Source organism: Anarhichas minor, unplaced genomic scaffold (genome assembly GCF_050575085.1).
Source record: "Anarhichas minor isolate MPS153535 unplaced genomic scaffold, ASM5057508v1 ptg000025l, whole genome shotgun sequence".
Lineage (NCBI taxonomy): Eukaryota > Metazoa > Chordata > Actinopteri > Perciformes > Anarhichadidae > Anarhichas > Anarhichas minor.
Genome location: NW_027466471.1, coordinates 294158 through 313774, shown reverse-complemented (window position 1 = coordinate 313774; position 19617 = coordinate 294158). Strand labels below are relative to the sequence as shown.

At 42.5% G+C, this 19617-nt stretch overlaps 44 non-coding genes across 44 annotated transcripts; all 44 read right to left on the bottom strand.

Moving 5' to 3' along the window:
- Positions 1-98: 98 nt before the first annotated feature.
- Positions 99-170, bottom strand: trnap-ugg (transfer RNA proline (anticodon UGG)). Its single transcript has one exon. It is a non-coding gene; the product is annotated as a tRNA-Pro (tRNA).
- Positions 171-426: 256 nt separating this feature from the next.
- Positions 427-498, bottom strand: trnap-cgg (transfer RNA proline (anticodon CGG)). Its single transcript has one exon. It is a non-coding gene; the product is annotated as a tRNA-Pro (tRNA).
- Positions 499-1058: 560 nt separating this feature from the next.
- Positions 1059-1130, bottom strand: trnap-ugg (transfer RNA proline (anticodon UGG)). The gene has a single exon. It is a non-coding gene; the product is annotated as a tRNA-Pro (tRNA).
- A 256-nt stretch (positions 1131-1386) lies between these two features.
- On the bottom strand, positions 1387-1458 carry trnap-ugg (transfer RNA proline (anticodon UGG)). Its single transcript has one exon. It is a non-coding gene; the product is annotated as a tRNA-Pro (tRNA).
- A 253-nt stretch (positions 1459-1711) lies between these two features.
- trnap-ugg (transfer RNA proline (anticodon UGG)) lies at positions 1712-1783 on the bottom strand. The gene has a single exon. It is a non-coding gene; the product is annotated as a tRNA-Pro (tRNA).
- A 238-nt stretch (positions 1784-2021) lies between these two features.
- trnap-ugg (transfer RNA proline (anticodon UGG)) lies at positions 2022-2093 on the bottom strand. The gene has a single exon. It is a non-coding gene; the product is annotated as a tRNA-Pro (tRNA).
- A 238-nt stretch (positions 2094-2331) lies between these two features.
- On the bottom strand, positions 2332-2403 carry trnap-agg (transfer RNA proline (anticodon AGG)). Its single transcript has one exon. It is a non-coding gene; the product is annotated as a tRNA-Pro (tRNA).
- A 238-nt stretch (positions 2404-2641) lies between these two features.
- On the bottom strand, positions 2642-2713 carry trnap-agg (transfer RNA proline (anticodon AGG)). The gene has a single exon. It is a non-coding gene; the product is annotated as a tRNA-Pro (tRNA).
- A 253-nt stretch (positions 2714-2966) lies between these two features.
- On the bottom strand, positions 2967-3038 carry trnap-ugg (transfer RNA proline (anticodon UGG)). Its single transcript has one exon. It is a non-coding gene; the product is annotated as a tRNA-Pro (tRNA).
- Positions 3039-3276: 238 nt separating this feature from the next.
- Positions 3277-3348, bottom strand: trnap-ugg (transfer RNA proline (anticodon UGG)). Its single transcript has one exon. It is a non-coding gene; the product is annotated as a tRNA-Pro (tRNA).
- Positions 3349-3911: 563 nt separating this feature from the next.
- On the bottom strand, positions 3912-3983 carry trnap-ugg (transfer RNA proline (anticodon UGG)). Its single transcript has one exon. It is a non-coding gene; the product is annotated as a tRNA-Pro (tRNA).
- A 566-nt stretch (positions 3984-4549) lies between these two features.
- On the bottom strand, positions 4550-4621 carry trnap-agg (transfer RNA proline (anticodon AGG)). Its single transcript has one exon. It is a non-coding gene; the product is annotated as a tRNA-Pro (tRNA).
- Positions 4622-4859: 238 nt separating this feature from the next.
- Positions 4860-4931, bottom strand: trnap-agg (transfer RNA proline (anticodon AGG)). Its single transcript has one exon. It is a non-coding gene; the product is annotated as a tRNA-Pro (tRNA).
- Positions 4932-5497: 566 nt separating this feature from the next.
- trnap-agg (transfer RNA proline (anticodon AGG)) lies at positions 5498-5569 on the bottom strand. The gene has a single exon. It is a non-coding gene; the product is annotated as a tRNA-Pro (tRNA).
- Positions 5570-6138: 569 nt separating this feature from the next.
- On the bottom strand, positions 6139-6210 carry trnap-ugg (transfer RNA proline (anticodon UGG)). The gene has a single exon. It is a non-coding gene; the product is annotated as a tRNA-Pro (tRNA).
- A 551-nt stretch (positions 6211-6761) lies between these two features.
- On the bottom strand, positions 6762-6833 carry trnap-ugg (transfer RNA proline (anticodon UGG)). The gene has a single exon. It is a non-coding gene; the product is annotated as a tRNA-Pro (tRNA).
- A 238-nt stretch (positions 6834-7071) lies between these two features.
- trnap-agg (transfer RNA proline (anticodon AGG)) lies at positions 7072-7143 on the bottom strand. Its single transcript has one exon. It is a non-coding gene; the product is annotated as a tRNA-Pro (tRNA).
- Positions 7144-7399: 256 nt separating this feature from the next.
- trnap-agg (transfer RNA proline (anticodon AGG)) lies at positions 7400-7471 on the bottom strand. Its single transcript has one exon. It is a non-coding gene; the product is annotated as a tRNA-Pro (tRNA).
- A 256-nt stretch (positions 7472-7727) lies between these two features.
- Positions 7728-7799, bottom strand: trnap-agg (transfer RNA proline (anticodon AGG)). Its single transcript has one exon. It is a non-coding gene; the product is annotated as a tRNA-Pro (tRNA).
- Positions 7800-8055: 256 nt separating this feature from the next.
- On the bottom strand, positions 8056-8127 carry trnap-agg (transfer RNA proline (anticodon AGG)). Its single transcript has one exon. It is a non-coding gene; the product is annotated as a tRNA-Pro (tRNA).
- A 238-nt stretch (positions 8128-8365) lies between these two features.
- Positions 8366-8437, bottom strand: trnap-agg (transfer RNA proline (anticodon AGG)). The gene has a single exon. It is a non-coding gene; the product is annotated as a tRNA-Pro (tRNA).
- Positions 8438-8693: 256 nt separating this feature from the next.
- Positions 8694-8765, bottom strand: trnap-agg (transfer RNA proline (anticodon AGG)). Its single transcript has one exon. It is a non-coding gene; the product is annotated as a tRNA-Pro (tRNA).
- Positions 8766-9021: 256 nt separating this feature from the next.
- trnap-agg (transfer RNA proline (anticodon AGG)) lies at positions 9022-9093 on the bottom strand. Its single transcript has one exon. It is a non-coding gene; the product is annotated as a tRNA-Pro (tRNA).
- Positions 9094-9349: 256 nt separating this feature from the next.
- Positions 9350-9421, bottom strand: trnap-agg (transfer RNA proline (anticodon AGG)). The gene has a single exon. It is a non-coding gene; the product is annotated as a tRNA-Pro (tRNA).
- A 256-nt stretch (positions 9422-9677) lies between these two features.
- trnap-agg (transfer RNA proline (anticodon AGG)) lies at positions 9678-9749 on the bottom strand. The gene has a single exon. It is a non-coding gene; the product is annotated as a tRNA-Pro (tRNA).
- A 238-nt stretch (positions 9750-9987) lies between these two features.
- Positions 9988-10059, bottom strand: trnap-agg (transfer RNA proline (anticodon AGG)). The gene has a single exon. It is a non-coding gene; the product is annotated as a tRNA-Pro (tRNA).
- A 238-nt stretch (positions 10060-10297) lies between these two features.
- trnap-agg (transfer RNA proline (anticodon AGG)) lies at positions 10298-10369 on the bottom strand. The gene has a single exon. It is a non-coding gene; the product is annotated as a tRNA-Pro (tRNA).
- A 256-nt stretch (positions 10370-10625) lies between these two features.
- trnap-agg (transfer RNA proline (anticodon AGG)) lies at positions 10626-10697 on the bottom strand. The gene has a single exon. It is a non-coding gene; the product is annotated as a tRNA-Pro (tRNA).
- Positions 10698-10950: 253 nt separating this feature from the next.
- On the bottom strand, positions 10951-11022 carry trnap-agg (transfer RNA proline (anticodon AGG)). Its single transcript has one exon. It is a non-coding gene; the product is annotated as a tRNA-Pro (tRNA).
- A 584-nt stretch (positions 11023-11606) lies between these two features.
- trnap-agg (transfer RNA proline (anticodon AGG)) lies at positions 11607-11678 on the bottom strand. Its single transcript has one exon. It is a non-coding gene; the product is annotated as a tRNA-Pro (tRNA).
- A 256-nt stretch (positions 11679-11934) lies between these two features.
- Positions 11935-12006, bottom strand: trnap-agg (transfer RNA proline (anticodon AGG)). The gene has a single exon. It is a non-coding gene; the product is annotated as a tRNA-Pro (tRNA).
- A 1568-nt stretch (positions 12007-13574) lies between these two features.
- trnap-agg (transfer RNA proline (anticodon AGG)) lies at positions 13575-13646 on the bottom strand. The gene has a single exon. It is a non-coding gene; the product is annotated as a tRNA-Pro (tRNA).
- Positions 13647-14558: 912 nt separating this feature from the next.
- Positions 14559-14630, bottom strand: trnap-agg (transfer RNA proline (anticodon AGG)). The gene has a single exon. It is a non-coding gene; the product is annotated as a tRNA-Pro (tRNA).
- Positions 14631-14886: 256 nt separating this feature from the next.
- On the bottom strand, positions 14887-14958 carry trnap-agg (transfer RNA proline (anticodon AGG)). Its single transcript has one exon. It is a non-coding gene; the product is annotated as a tRNA-Pro (tRNA).
- Positions 14959-15870: 912 nt separating this feature from the next.
- Positions 15871-15942, bottom strand: trnap-agg (transfer RNA proline (anticodon AGG)). The gene has a single exon. It is a non-coding gene; the product is annotated as a tRNA-Pro (tRNA).
- Positions 15943-16526: 584 nt separating this feature from the next.
- On the bottom strand, positions 16527-16598 carry trnap-agg (transfer RNA proline (anticodon AGG)). The gene has a single exon. It is a non-coding gene; the product is annotated as a tRNA-Pro (tRNA).
- Positions 16599-17182: 584 nt separating this feature from the next.
- trnap-agg (transfer RNA proline (anticodon AGG)) lies at positions 17183-17254 on the bottom strand. The gene has a single exon. It is a non-coding gene; the product is annotated as a tRNA-Pro (tRNA).
- A 256-nt stretch (positions 17255-17510) lies between these two features.
- Positions 17511-17582, bottom strand: trnap-agg (transfer RNA proline (anticodon AGG)). The gene has a single exon. It is a non-coding gene; the product is annotated as a tRNA-Pro (tRNA).
- A 256-nt stretch (positions 17583-17838) lies between these two features.
- trnap-agg (transfer RNA proline (anticodon AGG)) lies at positions 17839-17910 on the bottom strand. The gene has a single exon. It is a non-coding gene; the product is annotated as a tRNA-Pro (tRNA).
- Positions 17911-18166: 256 nt separating this feature from the next.
- Positions 18167-18238, bottom strand: trnap-agg (transfer RNA proline (anticodon AGG)). The gene has a single exon. It is a non-coding gene; the product is annotated as a tRNA-Pro (tRNA).
- A 256-nt stretch (positions 18239-18494) lies between these two features.
- On the bottom strand, positions 18495-18566 carry trnap-agg (transfer RNA proline (anticodon AGG)). Its single transcript has one exon. It is a non-coding gene; the product is annotated as a tRNA-Pro (tRNA).
- Positions 18567-18822: 256 nt separating this feature from the next.
- Positions 18823-18894, bottom strand: trnap-agg (transfer RNA proline (anticodon AGG)). The gene has a single exon. It is a non-coding gene; the product is annotated as a tRNA-Pro (tRNA).
- Positions 18895-19150: 256 nt separating this feature from the next.
- trnap-agg (transfer RNA proline (anticodon AGG)) lies at positions 19151-19222 on the bottom strand. The gene has a single exon. It is a non-coding gene; the product is annotated as a tRNA-Pro (tRNA).
- A 256-nt stretch (positions 19223-19478) lies between these two features.
- On the bottom strand, positions 19479-19550 carry trnap-agg (transfer RNA proline (anticodon AGG)). Its single transcript has one exon. It is a non-coding gene; the product is annotated as a tRNA-Pro (tRNA).
- Positions 19551-19617: the final 67 nt, after the last annotated feature.

Sequence of the window (19617 nt, the reverse complement as noted above, 5' to 3'; positions counted from 1 at the left end):
GCACGGCAGTGGCTAAATTGTGGAAGAAACATTGTTTTAAAGGACAACGTTTTTGGCTCGCTTATTTAAACAGTCAACATTAGCCGAAGACATATTCTGGGCTCGTCCGGGATTTGGACCCGGGACCTCTCGCACCCAAAGCGAGAATCATACCCCTAGACCAACGAGCCATTAAAACATATCATCGTTTGATGTTTGCCTGACGAAATTCACCTTTGTTAGGCATGTGAATTAAGTCGTTGTCTTTTGGCAATAAAAGAATGCTGGGTGTTCTGCAAAGAAGATGAACCAGCTACATTTTTGCCAAAACGCTACAATGCTGGTATATGCACGGCAGTGGCTAAATTGTGGAAGAAACATTGTTTTAAGGGACAAAGTTTTTGGCTCGCTTATTTAAACAGTCAACATTAGCCAAAGATAAATTCTGGGCTCGTCCGGGATTTGGACCCGGGACCTCTCGCACCCGAAGCGAGAATCATACCCCTAGACCAACGAGCCAATGAGATGACTCATTATTTGATATCTGCCTGACGAAATTCTCCATTGCCAGGCATATGAATAAAGTCGGCGTGTCTTGGCACAGAAAAAATGGTTGGTAATCTGCTAAGAAGCTACATTTTAGCCCAAACGCTACAACACCGGTACGGGCATGACATTGGCTAAATTGTGGAAGAAACATTGTTTTAAGGGACAACGTTTTTGGCTCGCTTAATTTAACAGTCAACACTAGCCAAAGACATATTCTGGGCTCGTCCGGGATTTGGACGCGGGACCTCTCGCACCCTAAGCGAGAATCATACCCCTAGACCAACGAGCCATTAAAACATATCATCGTTTGATGTTTGCCTGACGAAATTCACCTCTGTTAGGCATGTGAATTAAGTCTTTGTCTTTTGGCAATAAAAGAATGCTGGGTGTTCTGCGAAGAAGATGAACCAGCTACATTTTTGCCAAAACGCTACAATGCTGGTATATGCACGGCAGTGGCTAAATTGTGGAAGAAACATTGTTTTAGGCTCATTTATTTAAACAGTCAACATTAGCCAAAGACATATTCTGGGCTCGTCCGGGATTTGGACCCGGGACCTCTCGCACCCAAAGCGAGAATCATACCCCTAGACCAACGAGCCATTAAAACATATCATCGTTTGATGTTTGCCTGACGAAATTCACCTCTGTTTGGCATGTGAATTAAGTCTTTGTCTTTTGGCAATAAAAGAATGCTGGGTGTTCTGCGAAGAAGATGAACCAGCTACATTTTTGTCAAAACTGTACAATGCTGGTATATGCACGACATTGGCTAAATTGTGGAAGAAACATTGTTTTAAGGGACAAAGTTTCTGGCTCACTTATTTAAACAGTCAACATTAGCCGAAGACATATTCTGGGCTCGTCCGGGATTTGGACCCGGGACCTCTCGCACCCAAAGCGAGAATCATACCCCTAGACCAACGAGCCATTAAAACATCTCATCGTTTGATGTTTGCCTGACGAAATTCACCATTGTTAGGCATGTGAATTAAGTCATTGTCTTTTGGCAATAAAAGAATGCTGGGTGTTCTGCGAAGATGAACCAGCTACATTTTTGCCAAAATGCTACAATGCTGGTATATGCACGGCAGTGGCTAAATTGTGGAAGAAACATTGTTTTAAGGGACAACGTTTTTGGATCGCTTAATTAAACAGTCAAAATTAGCCAAAGACATATTCTGGGCTCGTCCGGGATTTGGACCCGGGACCTCTCGCACCCAAAGCGAGAATCATACCCCTAGACCAACGAGCCATTAAAACATCTCATCGTTTGATGTTTGCCTGACGAAATTCACCATTGTTAGGCATGTGAATTAAGTCGTTGTCTTTTGGCAATAAAAGAATGCTGGGTGTTCTGCGAAGATGAACCAGCTACATTTTTGCCAAAACGCTACAATGCTGGTATATGCACGGCAGTGGCTAAATTGTGGAAGAAACATTGTTTTAGGCTCATTTATTTAAACAGTCAACATTAGCCGAAGACATATTCTGGGCTCGTCCGGGATTTGGACCCGGGACCTCTCGCACCCAAAGCGAGAATCATACCCCTAGACCAACGAGCCATTAAAACATCTCATCGTTTGATGTTTGCCTGACGAAATTCACCATTGTTAGGCATGTGAATTAAGTCATTGTCTTTTGGCAATAAAAGAATGCTGGGTGTTCTGCGAAGATGAACCAGCTACATTTTTGCCAAAACGCTACAATGCTGGTATATGCACGGCAGTGGCTAAATTGTGGAAGAAACATTGTTTTAGGCTCATTTATTTAAACAGTCAACATTAGCCAAAGACATATTCTGGGCTCGTCCGGGATTTGGACCCGGGACCTCTCGCACCCTAAGCGAGAATCATACCCCTAGACCAACGAGCCATTAAAACATCTCATCGTTTGATGTTTGCCTGACGAAATTCACCTTTGTTAGGCATGTGAATTAAGTCGTTGTCTTTTGGCAATAAAAGAATGCTGGGTGTTCTGCGAAGATGAACCAGCTACATTTTTGCCAAAACGCTACAATGCTGGTATATGCACGGCAGTGGCTAAATTGTGGAAGAAACATTGTTTTAGGCTCATTTATTTAAACAGTCAACATTAGCCAAATACATATTCTGGGCTCGTCCGGGATTTGGACCCGGGACCTCTCGCACCCTAAGCAAGAATCATACCCCTAGACCAACGAGCCATTAAAACATCTCATCGTTTGATGTTTGCCTGACGAAATTCACCTTTGTTAGGCATGTGAATTAAGTCGTTGTCTTTTGGCAATAAAAGAATGCTGGGTGTTCTGCGAAGATGAACCAGCTACATTTTTGCCAAAACGCTACAATGCTAGTATATGCACGGCAGTGGCTAAATTGTGGAAGAAACATTGTTTTAAGGGACAACGTTTTTGGATCGCTTAATTAAACAGTCAAAATTAGCCAAAGACATATTCTGGGCTCGTCCGGGATTTGGACCCGGGACCTCTCGCACCCAAAGCGAGAATCATACCCCTAGACCAACGAGCCATTAAAACATCTCATCGTTTGATGTTGGCCTGACGAAATTCACCATTGTTAGGCATGTGAATTAAGTCGTTGTCTTTTGGCAATAAAAGAATGCTGGGTGTTCTGCGAAGATGAACCAGCTACATTTTTGCCAAAACGCTACAATGCTGGTATATGCACGGCAGTGGCTAAATTGTGGAAGAAACATTGTTTTAGGCTCATTTATTTAAACAGTCAACATTAGCCGAAGACATATTCTGGGCTCGTCCGGGATTTGGACCCGGGACCTCTCGCACCCAAAGCGAGAATCATACCCCTAGACCAACGAGCCATTAAAACATCTCATCGTTTGATGTTTGCCTGACGAAATTCACCATTGTTAGGCATGTGAATTAAGTCGTTGTCTTTTGGCAATAAAAGAATGCTGGGTGTTCTGCGAAGATGAACCAGCTACATTTTTGCCAAAACGCTACAATGCTGGTATATGCACGGCAGTGGCTAAATTGTGGAAGAAACATTGTTTTAGGCTCATTTATTTAAACAGTCAACATTAGCCAAAGACATATTCTGGGCTCGTCCGGGATTTGGACCCGGGACCTCTCTCACCCTAAGCAAGAATCATACCCCTAGACCAACGAGCCATTAAAACATCTCATCGTTTGATGTTTGCCTGACGAAATTCACCTTTGTTAGGCATGTGAATTAAGTCGTTGTCTTTTGGCAATAAAAGAATGCTGGGTGTTCTGCGAAGATGAACCAGCTACATTTTTGCCAAAACGCTACAATGCTGGTATATGCACGGCAGTGGCTAAATTGTGGAAGAAACATTGTTTTAAGGGACAACGTTTTTGGCTCGCTTAATTAAACAGTCAAAATTAGCCAAAGACATATTCTGGGCTCGTCCGGGATTTGGACCCGGGACCTCTCGCACCCAAAGCGAGAATCATACCCCTAGACCAACGAGCCATTAAAACATCTCATCGTTTGATGTTGGCCTGACGAAATTCACCATTGTTAGGCATGTGAATTAAGTCGTTGTCTTTTGGCAATAAAAGAATGCTGGGTGTTCTGCAAAGAAGATGAACCAGCTACATTTTTGCCAAAACGCTACAATGCTGGTATATGCACGGCAGTGGCTAAATTGTGGAAGAAACATTGTTTTAAGGGACAACGTTTTTGGCTCGCTTAATTAAACAGTCAAAATTAGCCAAAGACATATTCTGGGCTCGTCTGGGATTTGGACCCGGGACCTCTCGCACCCTAAGCGAGAATCATACCCCTAGACCAACGAGCCATTAAAACATATCATCGTTTGATGTTTGCCTGACGAAATTCACCTTTGTTAGGCATGTGAATTAAGTCGTTGTCTTTTGGCAATAAAAGAATGCTGGGTGTTCTGCGAAGATGAACCAGCTACATTTTTGCCAAAACGCTACAATGCTGGTATATGCACGGCAGTGGCTAAATTGTGGAAGAAACATTGTTTTAGGCTCATTTATTTAAACAGTCAACATCAGCCAAAGACATATTCTGGGCTCGTCCAGGATTTGGACCCGGGACCTCTCGCACCCTAAGCGAGAATCATACCCCTAGACCAACGAGCCATTAAAACATCTCATCGTTTGATGTTTGCCTGACGAAATTCACCTTTGTTAGGCATGTGAATTAAGTCGTTGTCTTTTGGCAATTAAAGAATGCTGGGTGTTCTGCGAAGATGAACCAGCTACATTTTTGCCAAAACGCTACAATGCTGGTATATGCACGGCAGTGGCTAAATTGTGGAAGAAACATTGTTTTAGGCTCATTTATTTAAACAGTCAACATTAGCCAAAGACATATTCTGGGCTCGTCCGGGATTTGGACCCAGGACCTCTCGCACCCTAAGCGAGAATCATACCCCTAGACCAACGAGCCATTAAAACATCTCATCGTTTGATGTTTGCCTGACGAAATTCACCTTTGTTAGGCATGTGAATTAAGTTGTTGTCTTTTGGCAATAAAAGAATGCTGGGTGTTCTGCAAAGAAGATGAACCAGCTACATTTTTGCCAAAACGCTACAATGCTGGTATATGCACGGCAGTGGCTAAATTGTGGAAGAAACATTGTTTTAAGGGACAAAGTTTTTGGCTCGCTTAATTTAACAGTCAACTCTAGCCAATTACATATTCTGGGCTCTTCCGCGATTTGGACCCGGGACCTCTCGCACCCTAAGCGAGAATCATACCCCTAGACCAACTAGCCATTAAAACATCTCATCGTTTGATGTTTGCCTGACGAAATTCACCTCTGTTAGGCATGTGAATTAAGTCGTTGTCTTTTGGCAATAAAAGAATGCTGGGTGTTCTGCGAAGATGAACCAGCTACATTTTTGCCAAAACGCTACAATGCTGGTATATGCACGGCAGTGGCTAAATTGTGGAAGAAACATTGTTTTAGGCTCATTTATTTAAACAGTCAACATTAGCCAAAGACATATTCTGGGCTCGTCCGGGATTTGGACCCGGGACCTCTCGCACCCTAAGCAAGAATCATACCCCTAGACCAACGAGCCATTAAAACATATCATCGTTTGATGTTTGCCTGACGAAATTCACCTCTGTTAGGCATGTGAATTAAGTCTTTGTCTTTTGGCAATAAAAGAATGCTGGGTGTTCTGCGAAGAAGATGAACCAGCTACATTTTTGTCAAAACGCTACAATGCTGGTATATGCACGACATTGGCTAAATTGTGGAAGAAACATTGTTTTAAGGGACAAAGTTTTTGGCTCGCTTATTTAAACAGTCAACATTAGCCAAAGACATATTCTGGGCTCGTCCGGGATTTGGACCCGGGACCTCTCGCACCCAAAGCGAGAATCATACCCCTAGACCAATGAGCCATTAAAACATATCATCGTTTGATGTTTGCATGACGAAATTCACCTCTGTTAGGCATGTGAATTAAGTCTTTGTCTTTTGGCAATAAAAGAATGCTGGGTGTTCTGCGAAGAAGATGAACCAGCTACATTTTTGTCAAAATGCTACAATGCTGGTATATGCACGACATTGGCTAAATTGTGGAAGAAACATTGTTTTAGGCTCATTTATTTAAACAGTCAACATTAGCCAAAGACATATTCTGGGCTCGTCCGGGATTTGGACCCGGGACCTCTCGCACCCAAAGCGAGAATCATACCCCTAGACCAACGAGCCATTAAAACATCTCATCGTTTGATGTTTGCCTGACGAAATTCACCATTGTTAGGCATGTGAATTAAGTCGTTGTCTTTTGGCAATAAAAGAATGCTGGGTGTTCTGCAAAGAAGATGAACCAGCTACATTTTTGCCAAAACGCTACAATGCTGGTATATGCACGGCAGTGGCTAAATTGTGGAAGAAACATTGTTTTAGGCTCATTTATTTAAACAGTCAACATTAGCCAAAGACATATTCTGGGCTCGTCCGGGATTTGGACCCGGGACCTCTCGCACCCTAAGCGAGAATCATACCCCTAGACCAACTAGCCATCAAAACATCTCATCGTTTGATGTTTGCCTGACGAAATTCACCTCTGTTAGGCATGTGAATTAAGTCGTTGTCTTTTGGCAATAAAAGAATGCTGGGTGTTCTGCGAAGATGAACCAGCTACATTTTTGCCAAAACGCTACAATGCTGGTATATGCACGGCAGTGGCTAAATTGTGGAAGAAACATTGTTTTAGGCTCATTTATTTAAACAGTCAACATTAGCCAAAGACATATTCTGGGCTCGTCCGGGATTTGGACCCGGGACCTCTCGCACCCAAAGCGAGAATCATACCCCTAGACCAACGAGCCATTAAAACATCTCATCGTTTGATGTTTGCCTGACGAAATTCATCTTTGTTAGGCATGTGAATTAAGTCGTTGTCTTTTGGCAATAAAAGAATGCTGGGTGTTCTGCGAAGATGAACCAGCTACATTTTTGCCAAAACGCTACAATGCTGGTATATGCACGGCAGTGGCTAAATTGTGGAAGAAACATTGTTTTAGGCTCATTTATTTAAACAGTCAACATTAGCCAAAGACATATTCTGGGCTCGTCCGGGATTTGGACCCAGGACCTCTCGCACCCTAAGCGAGAATCATACCCCTAGACCAACGAGCCATTAAAACATCTCATCGTTTGATGTTTGCCTGACGAAATTCACCTTTGTTAGGCATGTGAATTAAGTTGTTGTCTTTTGGCAATAAAAGAATGCTGGGTGTTCTGCAAAGAAGATGAACCAGCTACATTTTTGCCAAAACGCTACAATGCTGGTATATGCACGGCAGTGGCTAAATTGTGGAAGAAACATTGTTTTAAGGGACAAAGTTTTTGGCTCGCTTAATTTAACAGTCAACAATAGCCAATTACATATTCTGGGCTCGTCCGGGATTTGGACCCGGGACCTCTCGCACCCTAAGCGAGAATCATACCCCTAGACCAACGAGCCATTAAAACATCTCATCGTTTGATGTTTGCATGACGAAATTCACCTCTGTTAGGCATGTGAATTAAGTCTTTGTCTTTTGGCAATGAAAGAATGCTGGGTGTTCTGCGAAGAAGATGAACCAGCTACAATTTTGTCAAAACACTACAATGCTGGTATATGCACGACATTGGCTAAATTGTGGAAGAAACATTGTTTTAAGGGACAAAGTTTTTGGCTCGCTTAATTTAACAGTCAACACTAGCCAAAGACATATTCCGGGCTCGTCCGGGATTTGGACCCAGGACCTCTCGCACCCTAAGCGAGAATCATACCCCTAGACCAACAAGCCATTAAAACATATCATCGTTTGATGTTTGCCTGACGAAATTCACCTCTGTTAGGCATGTGAATGAAGTCTTTGTCTTTTGGCAATAAAAGAATGCTGGGTGTTCTGCGAAGAAGATGAACCAGCTACATTTTTGTCAAAACGCTACAATGCTGGTATATGCACGACATTGGCTAAATTGTGGAAGAAACATTGTTTTAAGGGACAAAGTTTTTGGCTCGCTTATTTAAACAGTCAACATTAGCCAAAGACATATTCTGGGCTCGTCCGGGATTTGGACCCGGGACCTCTCGCACCCTAAGCGAGAATCATACCCCTAGACCAACGAGCCATTAAAACATCTCATCGTTTGATGTTTGCATGACGAAATTCACCTCTGTTAGGCATGTGAATTAAGTCTTTGTCTTTTGGCAATAAAAGAATGCTGGGTGTTCTGCGAAGATGAACCAGCTACATTTTTGCCAAAACGCTACAATGCTGGTATATGCACGGCAGTGGCTAAATTGTGGAAGAAACATTGTTTTAGGCTCATTTATTTAAACAGTCAACATTAGCCAAAGACATATTCTGGGCTCGTCCGGGATTTGGACCCGGGACCTCTCGCACCCTAAGCAAGAATCATACCCCTAGACCAACGAGCCATTAAAACATATCATCGTTTGATGTTTGCCTGACGAAATTCACCTCTGTTAGGCATGTGAATTAAGTCTTTGTCTTTTGGCAATAAAAGAATGCTGGGTGTTCTGCGAAGAAGATGAACCAGCTACATTTTTGTCAAAACGCTACAATGCTGGTATATGCACGACATTGGCTAAATTGTGGAAGAAACATTGTTTTAAGGGACAAAGTTTTTGGCTCGCTTATTTAAACAGTCAACATTAGCCAAAGACATATTCTGGGCTCGTCCGGGATTTGGACCCGGGACCTCTCGCACCCTAAGCGAGAATCATACCCCTAGACCAACGAGCCATTAAAACATATCATCGTTTGATGTTTGCATGACGAAATTCACCTCTGTTAGGCATGTGAATTAAGTCTTTGTCTTTTGGCAATAAAAGAATGCTGGGTGTTCTGCGAAGAAGATGAACCAGCTACATTTTTGTCAAAACGCTACAATGCTGGTATATGCACGACATTGGCTAAATTGTGGAAGAAACATTGTTTTAAGGGACAAAGTTTTTGGCTCGCTTATTTAAACAGTCAACATTAGCCAAAGACATATTCTGGGCTCGTCCGGGATTTGGACCCGGGACCTCTCGCACCCTAAGCGAGAATCATACCCCTAGACCAACGAGCCATTAAAACATATCATCGTTTGATGTTTGCATGACGAAATTCACCTCTGTTAGGCATGTGAATTAAGTCTTTGTCTTTTGGCAATAAAAGAATGCTGGGTGTTCTGCGAAGAAGATGAACCAGCTACATTTTTGTCAAAACGCTACAATGCTGGTATATGCACGACATTGGCTAAATTGTGGAAGAAACATTGTTTTAAGGGACAAAGTTTTTGGCTCGCTTATTTAAACAGTCAACATTAGCCAAAGACATATTCTGGGCTCGTCCGGGATTTGGACCCGGGACCTCTCGCACCCTAAGCGAGAATCATACCCCTAGACCAACGAGCCATTAAAACATATCATCGTTTGATGTTTGCATGACGAAATTCACCTCTGTTAGGCATGTGAATTAAGTCTTTGTCTTTTGGCAATAAAAGAATGCTGGGTGTTCTGCGAAGAAGATGAACCAGCTACATTTTTGTCAAAACGCTACAATGCTGGTATATGCACGACATTGGCTAAATTGTGGAAGAAACATTGTTTTAAGGGACAAAGTTTTTGGCTCGCTTATTTAAACAGTCAACATTAGCCAAAGACATATTCTGGGCTCGTCCGGGATTTGGACCCGGGACCTCTCGCACCCTAAGCGAGAATCATACCCCTAGACCAACGAGCCATTAAAACATATCATCGTTTGATGTTTGCCTGACGAAATTCACCTTTGTTAGGCATGTGAATTAAGTCGTTGTCTTTTGGCAATAAAAGAATGCTGGGTGTTCTGCGAAGATGAACCAGCTACATTTTTGCCAAAACGCTACAATGCTGGTATATGCACGGCAGTGGCTAAATTGTGGAAGAAACATTGTTTTAGGCTCATTTATTTAAACAGTCAACATCAGCCAAAGACATATTCTGGGCTCGTCCAGGATTTGGACCCGGGACCTCTCGCACCCTAAGCGAGAATCATACCCCTAGACCAACGAGCCATTAAAACATCTCATCGTTTGATGTTTGCCTGACGAAATTCACCTTTGTTAGGCATGTGAATTAAGTCGTTGTCTTTTGGCAATTAAAGAATGCTGGGTGTTCTGCGAAGATGAACCAGCTACATTTTTGCCAAAACGCTACAATGCTGGTATATGCACGGCAGTGGCTAAATTGTGGAAGAAACATTGTTTTAGGCTCATTTATTTAAACAGTCAACATTAGCCAAAGACATATTCTGGGCTCGTCCGGGATTTGGACCCAGGACCTCTCGCACCCTAAGCGAGAATCATACCCCTAGACCAACGAGCCATTAAAACATCTCATCGTTTGATGTTTGCCTGACGAAATTCACCTTTGTTAGGCATGTGAATTAAGTTGTTGTCTTTTGGCAATAAAAGAATGCTGGGTGTTCTGCAAAGAAGATGAACCAGCTACATTTTTGCCAAAACGCTACAATGCTGGTATATGCACGGCAGTGGCTAAATTGTGGAAGAAACATTGTTTTAAGGGACAAAGTTTTTGGCTCGCTTAATTTAACAGTCAACAATAGCCAATTACATATTCTGGGCTCGTCCGGGATTTGGACCCGGGACCTCTCGCACCCTAAGCGAGAATCATACCCCTAGACCAACGAGCCATTAAAACATATCATCGTTTGATGTTTGCCTGACGAAATTCACCATTGTTAGGCATGTGAATTAAGTCGTCGTCTTTTGGCAATGAAAGAATGCTGGGTGTTCTGCGAAGATGAACCAGCTACATTTTTGTCAAAACGCTACAATGCTGGTATATGCACGACATTGGCTAAATTGTGGAAGAAACATTGTTTTAAGGGACAAAGTTTTTGGCTCGCTTATTTAAACAGTCAACATTAGCCAAAGACATATTCTGGGCTCGTCCGGGATTTGGACCCGGGACCTCTCGCACCCTAAGCGAGAATCATACCCCTAGACCAACGAGCCATTAAAACATATCATCGTTTGATGTTTGCATGACGAAATTCACCTCTGTTAGGCATGTGAATTAAGTCTTTGTCTTTTGGCAATAAAAGAATGCTGGGTGTTCTGCGAAGAAGATGAACCAGCTACATTTTTGTCAAAACGCTACAATGCTGGTATATGCACGACATTGGCTAAATTGTGGAAGAAACATTGTTTTAAGGGACAAAGTTTTTGGCTCGCTTAATTTAACAGTCAACACTAGCCAAAGACATATTCCGGGCTCGTCCGGGATTTGGACCCGGGACCTCTAGCACCCTAAGCGAGAATCATACCCCTAGACCAACGAGCCATTAAAACATATCATCGTTTGATGTTTGCCTGACGAAATTCACCTCTGTTAGGCATGTGAATTAAGTCTTTGTCTTTTGGCAATAAAAGAATGCTGGGTGTTCTGCGAAGAAGATGAACCAGCTACATTTTTGTCAAAACGCTACAATGCTGGTATATGCACGACATTGACTAAATTGTGGAAGAAACATTGTTTTAAGGGACAAAGTTTTTGCCTCGCTTAATTTAACAGTCAACACTAGCCAAAGACATATTCCGGGCTCGTCCGGGATTTGGACCCGGGACCTCTCGCACCCTAAGCGAGAATCATACCCCTAGACCAACGAGCCATTAAAACATATCATCGTTTGATGTTTGCCTGACGAAATTCACCTCTGTTAGGCATGTGAATTAAGTCTTTGTCTTTTGGCAATAAAAGAATGCTGGGTGTTCTGCGAAGAAGATGAACCAGCTACATTTTTGTCAAAACGCTACAATGCTGGTATATGCACGACATTGGCTAAATTGTGGAAGAAACATTGTTTTAAGGGACAAAGTTTTTGGCTCGCTTAATTTAACAGTCAACACTAGCCAAAGACATATTCCGGGCTCCTCCGGGATTTGGACCCGGGACCTCTCGCACCCTAAGCGAGAATCATACCCCTAGACCAACGAGCCATTAAAACATATCATCGTTTGATGTTTGCCTGACGAAATTCACCTCTGTTAGGCATGTGAATTAAGTCTTTGTCTTTTGGCAATAAAAGAATGCTGGGTGTTCTGCGAAGAAGATGAACCAGCTACATTTTTGTCAAAACGCTACAATGCTGGTATATGCACGACATTGGCTAAATTGTGGAAGAAACATTGTTTTAAGGGACAAAGTTTTTGGCTCGCTTAATTTAACAGTCAACACTAGCCAAAGACATATTCCGGGCTCGTCCGGGATTTGGACACGGGACCTCTCGCACCCTAAGCGAGAATCATACCCCTAGACCAACGAGCCATTAAAACATATCATCGTTTGATGTTTGCCTGACGAAATTCACCTCTGTTAGGCATGTGAATTAAGTCTTTGTCTTTTGGCAATAAAAGAATGCTGGGTGTTCTGCGAAGAAGATGAACCAGCTACATTTTTGTCAAAACGCTACAATGCTGGTATATGCACGACATTGGCTAAATTGTGGAAGAAACATTGTTTTAAGGGACAAAGTTTTTGGCTCGCTTAATTTAACAGTCAACACTAGCCAAAGACATATTCCGGGCTCGTCCGGGATTTGGACACGGGACCTCTCGCACCCTAAGCGAGAATCATAGCCCTAGACCAACGAGCCATTAAAACATATCATCGTTTGATGTTTGCATGACGAAATTCACCTCTGTTAGGCATGTGAATTAAGTCTTTGTCTTTTGGCAATAAAAGAATGCTGGGTGTTCTGCGAAGAAGATGAACCAGCTACATTTTTGTCAAAACGCTACAATGCTGGTATATGCACGACATTGGCTAAATTGTGGAAGAAACATTGTTTTAAGGGACAAAGTTTTTGCCTCGCTTAATTTAACAGTCAACACTAGCCAAAGACATATTCCGGGCTCGTCCGGGATTTGGACCCTGGACCTCTCGCACCCTAAGCAAGAATCATACCCCTAGACCAACGAGCCATTAAAACATATCATCGTTTGATGTTTGCCTGACGAAATTCACCTCTGTTAGGCATGTGAATTAAGTCTTTGTCTTTTGGCAATAAAAGAATGCTGGGTGTTCTGCGAAGAAGATGAACCAGCTACATTTTTGTCAAAACGCTACAATGCTGGTATATGCACGACATTGGCTAAATTGTGGAAGAAACATTGTTTTAAGGGACAAAGTTTTTGGCTCGCTTAATTTAACAGTCAACACTAGCCAAAGACATATTCCGGGCTCGTCCGGGATTTGGACACGGGACCTCTCGCACCCTAAGCGAGAATCATACCCCTAGACCAACGAGCCATTAAAACATATCATCGTTTGATGTTTGCCTGACGAAATTCACCTCTGTTAGGCATGTGAATTAAGTCTTTGTCTTTTGGCAATAAAAGAATGCTGGGTGTTCTGCGAAGAAGATGAACCAGCTACATTTTTGTCAAAACGCTACAATGCTGGTATATGCACGACATTGGCTAAATTGTGGAAGAAACATTGTTTTAAGGGACAAAGTTTTTGGCTCGCTTAATTTAACAGTCAACACTAGCCAAAGACATATTCCGGGCTCGTCCGGGATTTGGACCCGGGACCTCTCGCACCCTAAGCGAGAATCATACCCCTAGACCAACGAGCCATTAAAACATATCATCGTTTGATGTTTGCCTGACGAAATTCACCTCTGTTAGGCATGTGAATTAAGTCTTTGTCTTTTGGCAATAAAAGAATGCTGGGTGTTCTGCGAAGAAGATGAACCAGCTACATTTTTGTCAAAACGCTACAATGCTGGTATATGCACGACATTGGCTAAATTGTGGAAGAAACATTGTTTTAAGGGACAAAGTTTTTGGCTCGCTTATTTAAACAGTCAACATTAGCCAAAGACATATTCTGGGCTCGTCCGGGATTTGGAACCCAGACCTCTCGCACCCAAAGCGAGAATCATAGCCCTAGACCAACGAGCCATTAAAACATATCATCGTTTGATGTTTGCATGACGAAATTCACCTCTGTTAGGCATGTGAATTAAGTCTTTGTCTTTTGGCAATAAAAGAATGCTGGGTGTTCTGCGAAGAAGATGAACCAGCTACATTTTTGTCAAAACGCTACAATGCTGGTATATGCACGACATTGGCTAAATTGTGGAAGAAACATTGTTTTAAGGGACAAAGTTTTTGCCTCGCTTAATTTAACAGTCAACACTAGCCAAAGACATATTCCGGGCTCGTCCGGGATTTGGACACGGGACCTCTCGCACCCTAAGCAAGAATCATACCCCTAGACCAACGAGCCATTAAAACATATCATCGTTTGATGTTTGCCTGACGAAATTCACCTCTGTTAGGCATGTGAATTAAGTCTTTGTCTTTTGGCAATAAAAGAATGCTGGGTGTTCTGCGAAGAAGATGAACCAGCTACATTTTTGTCAAAACGCTACAATGCTGGTATATGCACGACATTGGCTAAATTGTGGAAGAAACATTGTTTTAAGGGACAAAGTTTTTGGCTCGCTTAATTTAACAGTCAACACTAGCCAAAGACATATTCCGGGCTCGTCCGGGATTTGGACCCGGGACCTCTCGCACCCTAAGCGAGAATCATACCCCTAGACCAACGAGCCATTAAAACATATCATCGTTTGATGTTTGCCTGACGAAATTCACCTCTGTTAGGCATGTGAATTAAGTCTTTGTCTTTTGGCAATAAAAGAATGCTGGGTGTTCTGCGAAGAAGATGAACCAGCTACATTTTTGTCAAAACGCTACAATGCTGGTATATGCACGACATTGGCTAAATTGTGGAAGAAACATTGTTTTAAGGGACAAAGTTTTTGGCTTGCTTAATTTAACAGTCAACACTAGCCAAAGACATATTCCGGGCTCGTCCGGGATTTGGACCCGGGACCTCTCGCACCCTAAGCGAGAATCATACCCCTAGACCAACGAGCCATTAAAACATATCATCGTTTGATGTTTGCCTGACGAAATTCACCTCTGTTAGGCATGTGAATTAAGTCTTTGTCTTTTGGCAATAAAAGAATGCTGGGTGTTCTGCGAAGAAGATGAACCAGCTACATTTTTGTCAAAACGCTACAATGCTGGTATATGCACGACATTGGCTAAATTGTGGAAGAAACATTGTTTTAAGGGACAAAGTTTTTGGCTCGCTTAATTTAACAGTCAACACTAGCCAAAGACATATTCCGGGCTCGTCAGGGATTTGGACCCGGGACCTCTCGCACCCTAAGCGAGAATCATACCCCTAGACCAACGAGCCATTAAAACATATCATCGTTTGATGTTTGCCTGACGAAATTCACCTCTGTTAGGCATGTGAATTAAGTCTTTGTCTTTTGGCAATAAAAGAATGCTGGGTGTTCTGCGAAGAAGATGAACCAGCTACATTTTTGTCAAAACGCTACAATGCTGGTATATGCACGACATTGGCTAAATTGTGGAAGAAACATTGTTTTAAGGGACAAAGTTTTTGGCTCGCTTAATTTAACAGTCAACACTAGCCAAAGACATATTCCAGGCTCGTCCGGGATTTGGACACGGGACCTCTCGCACCCTAAGCGAGAATCATACCCCTAGACCAACGAGCCATTAAAACATATCATCGTTTGATGTTTGCCTGACGAAATTCACCTCTGTTAGGCATGTGAATTAAGTCTTTGTCTTTTGGCAATAAAAGAATGCTGGGTGTTCTGCGAAGAAGATGAACCAGCTACATTTTTGTCAAAACGCTACAATGCTGGTATATGCACGACATTGGCTAAATTGTGGAAGAAACATTGTTTTAAGGGACAAAGTTTTTGGCTCGCTTAATTTAACAGTCAACACTAGCCAAAGACATATTCCAGGCTCGTCTGGGATTTGGACCCGGGACCTCTCGCACCCTAAGCGAGAATCATACCCCTAGACCAACGAGCCATTAAAACATATCATCGTTTGATGTTTGCCTGACGAAATTCACCTCTGTTAGGCATGTGAATTAAGTCTTTGTCTTTTGGCAATAAAAGAATGCTGGGTGTTCTGCGAAGAAGATGAACCAGCTACATTTTTGTCAAAACGCTACAATGCTGGTATATGCACGACATTGGCTAAATTGTGGAAGAAACATTGTTTTAAGGGACAAAGTTTTTGCCTCGCTTAATTTAACAGTCAACACTAGCCAAAGACATATTCCGGGCTCGTCCGGGATTTGGACACGGGACCTCTCGCACCCTAAGCGAGAATCATACCCCTAGACCAACGAGCCATTAAAACATATCATCGTTTGATGTTTGCCTGACGAAATTCACCTCTGTTAGGCATGTGAATTAAGTCTTTGTCTTTTGGCAATAAAAGAATGCTGGGTGTTCTGCGAAGAAGATGAACCAGCTACATTTTTCTCAAAACGCTACAATGCTGGTATATGCACGACATTGGCTAAATTGTGGAAGAAACATTGTTTTAAGGGACAAAGTTTTTGGCTCGCTTAATTTAACAGTCAACACTAGCCAAAGACATATTCCGGGCTCGTCCGGGATTTGGACCCGGGACCTCTCGCACCCTAAGCGAGAATCATACCCCTAGACCAACGAGCCATTAAAACATATCATCGTTTGATGTTTGCCTGACGAAATTCACCTCTGTTAGGCATGTGAATTAAGTCTTTGTCTTTTGGCAATAAAAGAATGCTGGGTGTTCTGCGAAGAAGATGAACCAGCTACATTTTTGTCAAAACGCTACAATGCTGGTATATGCACGACATTGGCTAAATTGTGGAAGAAACATTGTTTTAAGGGACAAAGTTTTTGGCTCGCTTATTTAAACAGTCAACATTAGCCAAAGACATATTCTGGGCTCGTCCGGGATTTGGACCCCGGACCTCTCGCACCCAAAGCGAGAATCATACCCCTAGACCAACAAGCCATTAAAACATATCATCGTTTGATGTTTGCATGACGAAATTCACCTCTGTTAGGCATGTGAATTAAGTCTTTGTCTTTTGGCAATAAAAGAATGCTGGGTGTTCTGCGAAGAAGATGAACCAGCTACATTTTTGTCAAAACGCTACAATGCTGGTATATGCACGACATTGGCTAAATTGTGGAAGAAACATTGTTTTAAGGGACAAAGTTTTTGCCTCGCTTAATTTAACAGTCAACACTAGCCAAAGACATATTCCGGGCTCGTCCGGGATTTGGACCCGGGACCTCTCGCACCCTAAGCAAGAATCATACCCCTAGACCAACGAGCCATTAAAACATATCATCGTTTGATGTTTGCCTGACGAAATTCACCTCTGTTAGGCATGTGAATTAAGTCTTTGTCTTTTGGCAATAAAAGAATGCTGGGTGTTCTGCGAAGAAGATGAACCAGCTACATTTTTGTCAAAACGCTACAATGCTGGTATATGCACGACATTGGCTAAATTGTGGAAGAAACATTGTTTTAAGGGACAAAGTTTTTGGCTCGCTTAATTTAACAGTCAACACTAGCCAAAGACATATTCCGGGCTCGTCCGGGATTTGGACCCGGGACCTCTCGCACCCTAAGCGGGAATCATACCCCTAGACCAACGAGCCATTAAAACATATCATCGTTTGATGTTTGCCTGACGAAATTCACCTCTGTTAGGCATGTGAATTAAGTCTTTGTCTTTTGGCAATAAAAGAATGCTGGGTGTTCTGCGAAGAAGATGAACCAGCTACATTTTTGTCAAAATGCTACAATGCTGGTATATGCACGACATTGGCTAAATTGTGGAAGAAACATTGTTTTAAGGGACAAAGTTTTTGGCTCGCTTAATTTAACAGTCAACACTAGCCAAAGACATATTCCGGGCTCGTCCGGGATTTGGACCCGGGACCTCTCGCACCCTAAGCGAGAATCATACCCCTAGACCAACGAGCCATTAAAACATATCATCGTTTGATGTTTGCCTGACGAAATTCACCTCTGTTAGGCATGTGAATTAAGTCTTTGTCTTTTGGCAATAAAAGAATGCTGGGTGTTCTGCGAAGAAGATGAACCAGCTACATTTTTGTCAAAACGCTACAATGCTGGTATATGCACGACATTGGCTAAATTGTGGAAGAAACATTGTTTTAAGGGACAAAGTTTTTGGCTCGCTTAATTTAACAGTCAACACTAGCCAAAGACATATTCCGGGCTCGTCCGGGATTTGGACCCGGGACCTCTCGCACCCTAAGCGAGAATCATACCCCTAGACCAACGAGCCATTAAAACATATCATCGTTTGATGTTTGCCTGACGAAATTCACCTCTGTTAGGCATGTGAATTAAGTCTTTGTCTTTTGGCAATAAAAGAATGCTGGGTGTTCTGCGAAGAAGATGAACCAGCTACATTTTTGTCAAAACGCTACAATGCTGGTATATGCACGACATTGGCTAAATTGTGGAAGAAACATTGTTTTAAGGGACAAAGTTTTTGGCTCGCTTATTTAAACAGTCAACATTAGCCAAAGACATATTCTGGGCTCGTCCGGGATTTGGACCCGGGACCTCTCGCACCCTAAGCGAGAATCATACCCCTAGACCAACGAGCCATTAAAACATATCATCGTTTGATGTTTGCCTGACGAAATTCACCTCTGTTAGGCATGTGAATTAAGTCTTTGTCTTTTGGCAATAAAAGAATGCTGGGTGTTCTGCGAAGAAGATGAACCAGCTACATTTTTGTCAAAACGCTACAATGCTGGTATATGCACGACATTGGCTAAATTGTGGAAGAAACATTGTTTTAAGGGACAAAGTTTTTGCCTCGCTTAATTTAACAGTCAACACTAGCCAAAGACATATTCCGGGCTCGTCCGGGATTTGGACCCGGGACCTCTCGCACCCTAAGCGAGAATCATACCCCTAGACCAACGAGCCATTAAAACATATCATCGTTTGATGTTTGCCTGACGAAATTCACCTCTGTTAGGCATGTGAATTAAGTCTTTGTCTTTTGGCAATAAAAGAATGCTGGGTGTTCTGCGAAGAAGATGAACCAGCTACATTTTTGTCAAAACGCTACAATGCTGGTATATGCACGACATTGGCTAAATTGTGGAAGAAACATTGTTTTAAGGGACAAAGTTTTTGCCTCGCTTAATTTAACAGTCAACACTAGCCAAAGACATATTCCGGGCTCGTCCGGGATTTGGACCCGGGACCTCTCGCACCCTAAGCAAGAATCATACCCCTAGACCAACGAGCCATTAAAACATATCATCGTTTGATGTTTGCCTGACGAAATTCACCTCTGTTAGGCATGTGAATTAAGTCTTTGTCTTTTGGCAATAAAAGAATGCTGGGTGTTCTGCGAAGAAGATGAACCAGCTACATTTTTGTCAAAACGCTACAATGCTGGTATATGCACGACATTGGCTAAATTGTGGAAGAAACATTGTTTTAAGGGACAAAGTTTTTGGCTCGCTTAATTTAACAGTCAACACTAGCCAAAGACATATTCCGGGCTCGTCCGGGATTTGGACCCGGGACCTCTCGCACCCTAAGCGAGAATCATACCCCTAGACCAACGAGCCATTAAAACATATCATCGTTTGATGTTTGCCTGACGAAATTCACCTCTGTTAGGCATGTGAATTAAGT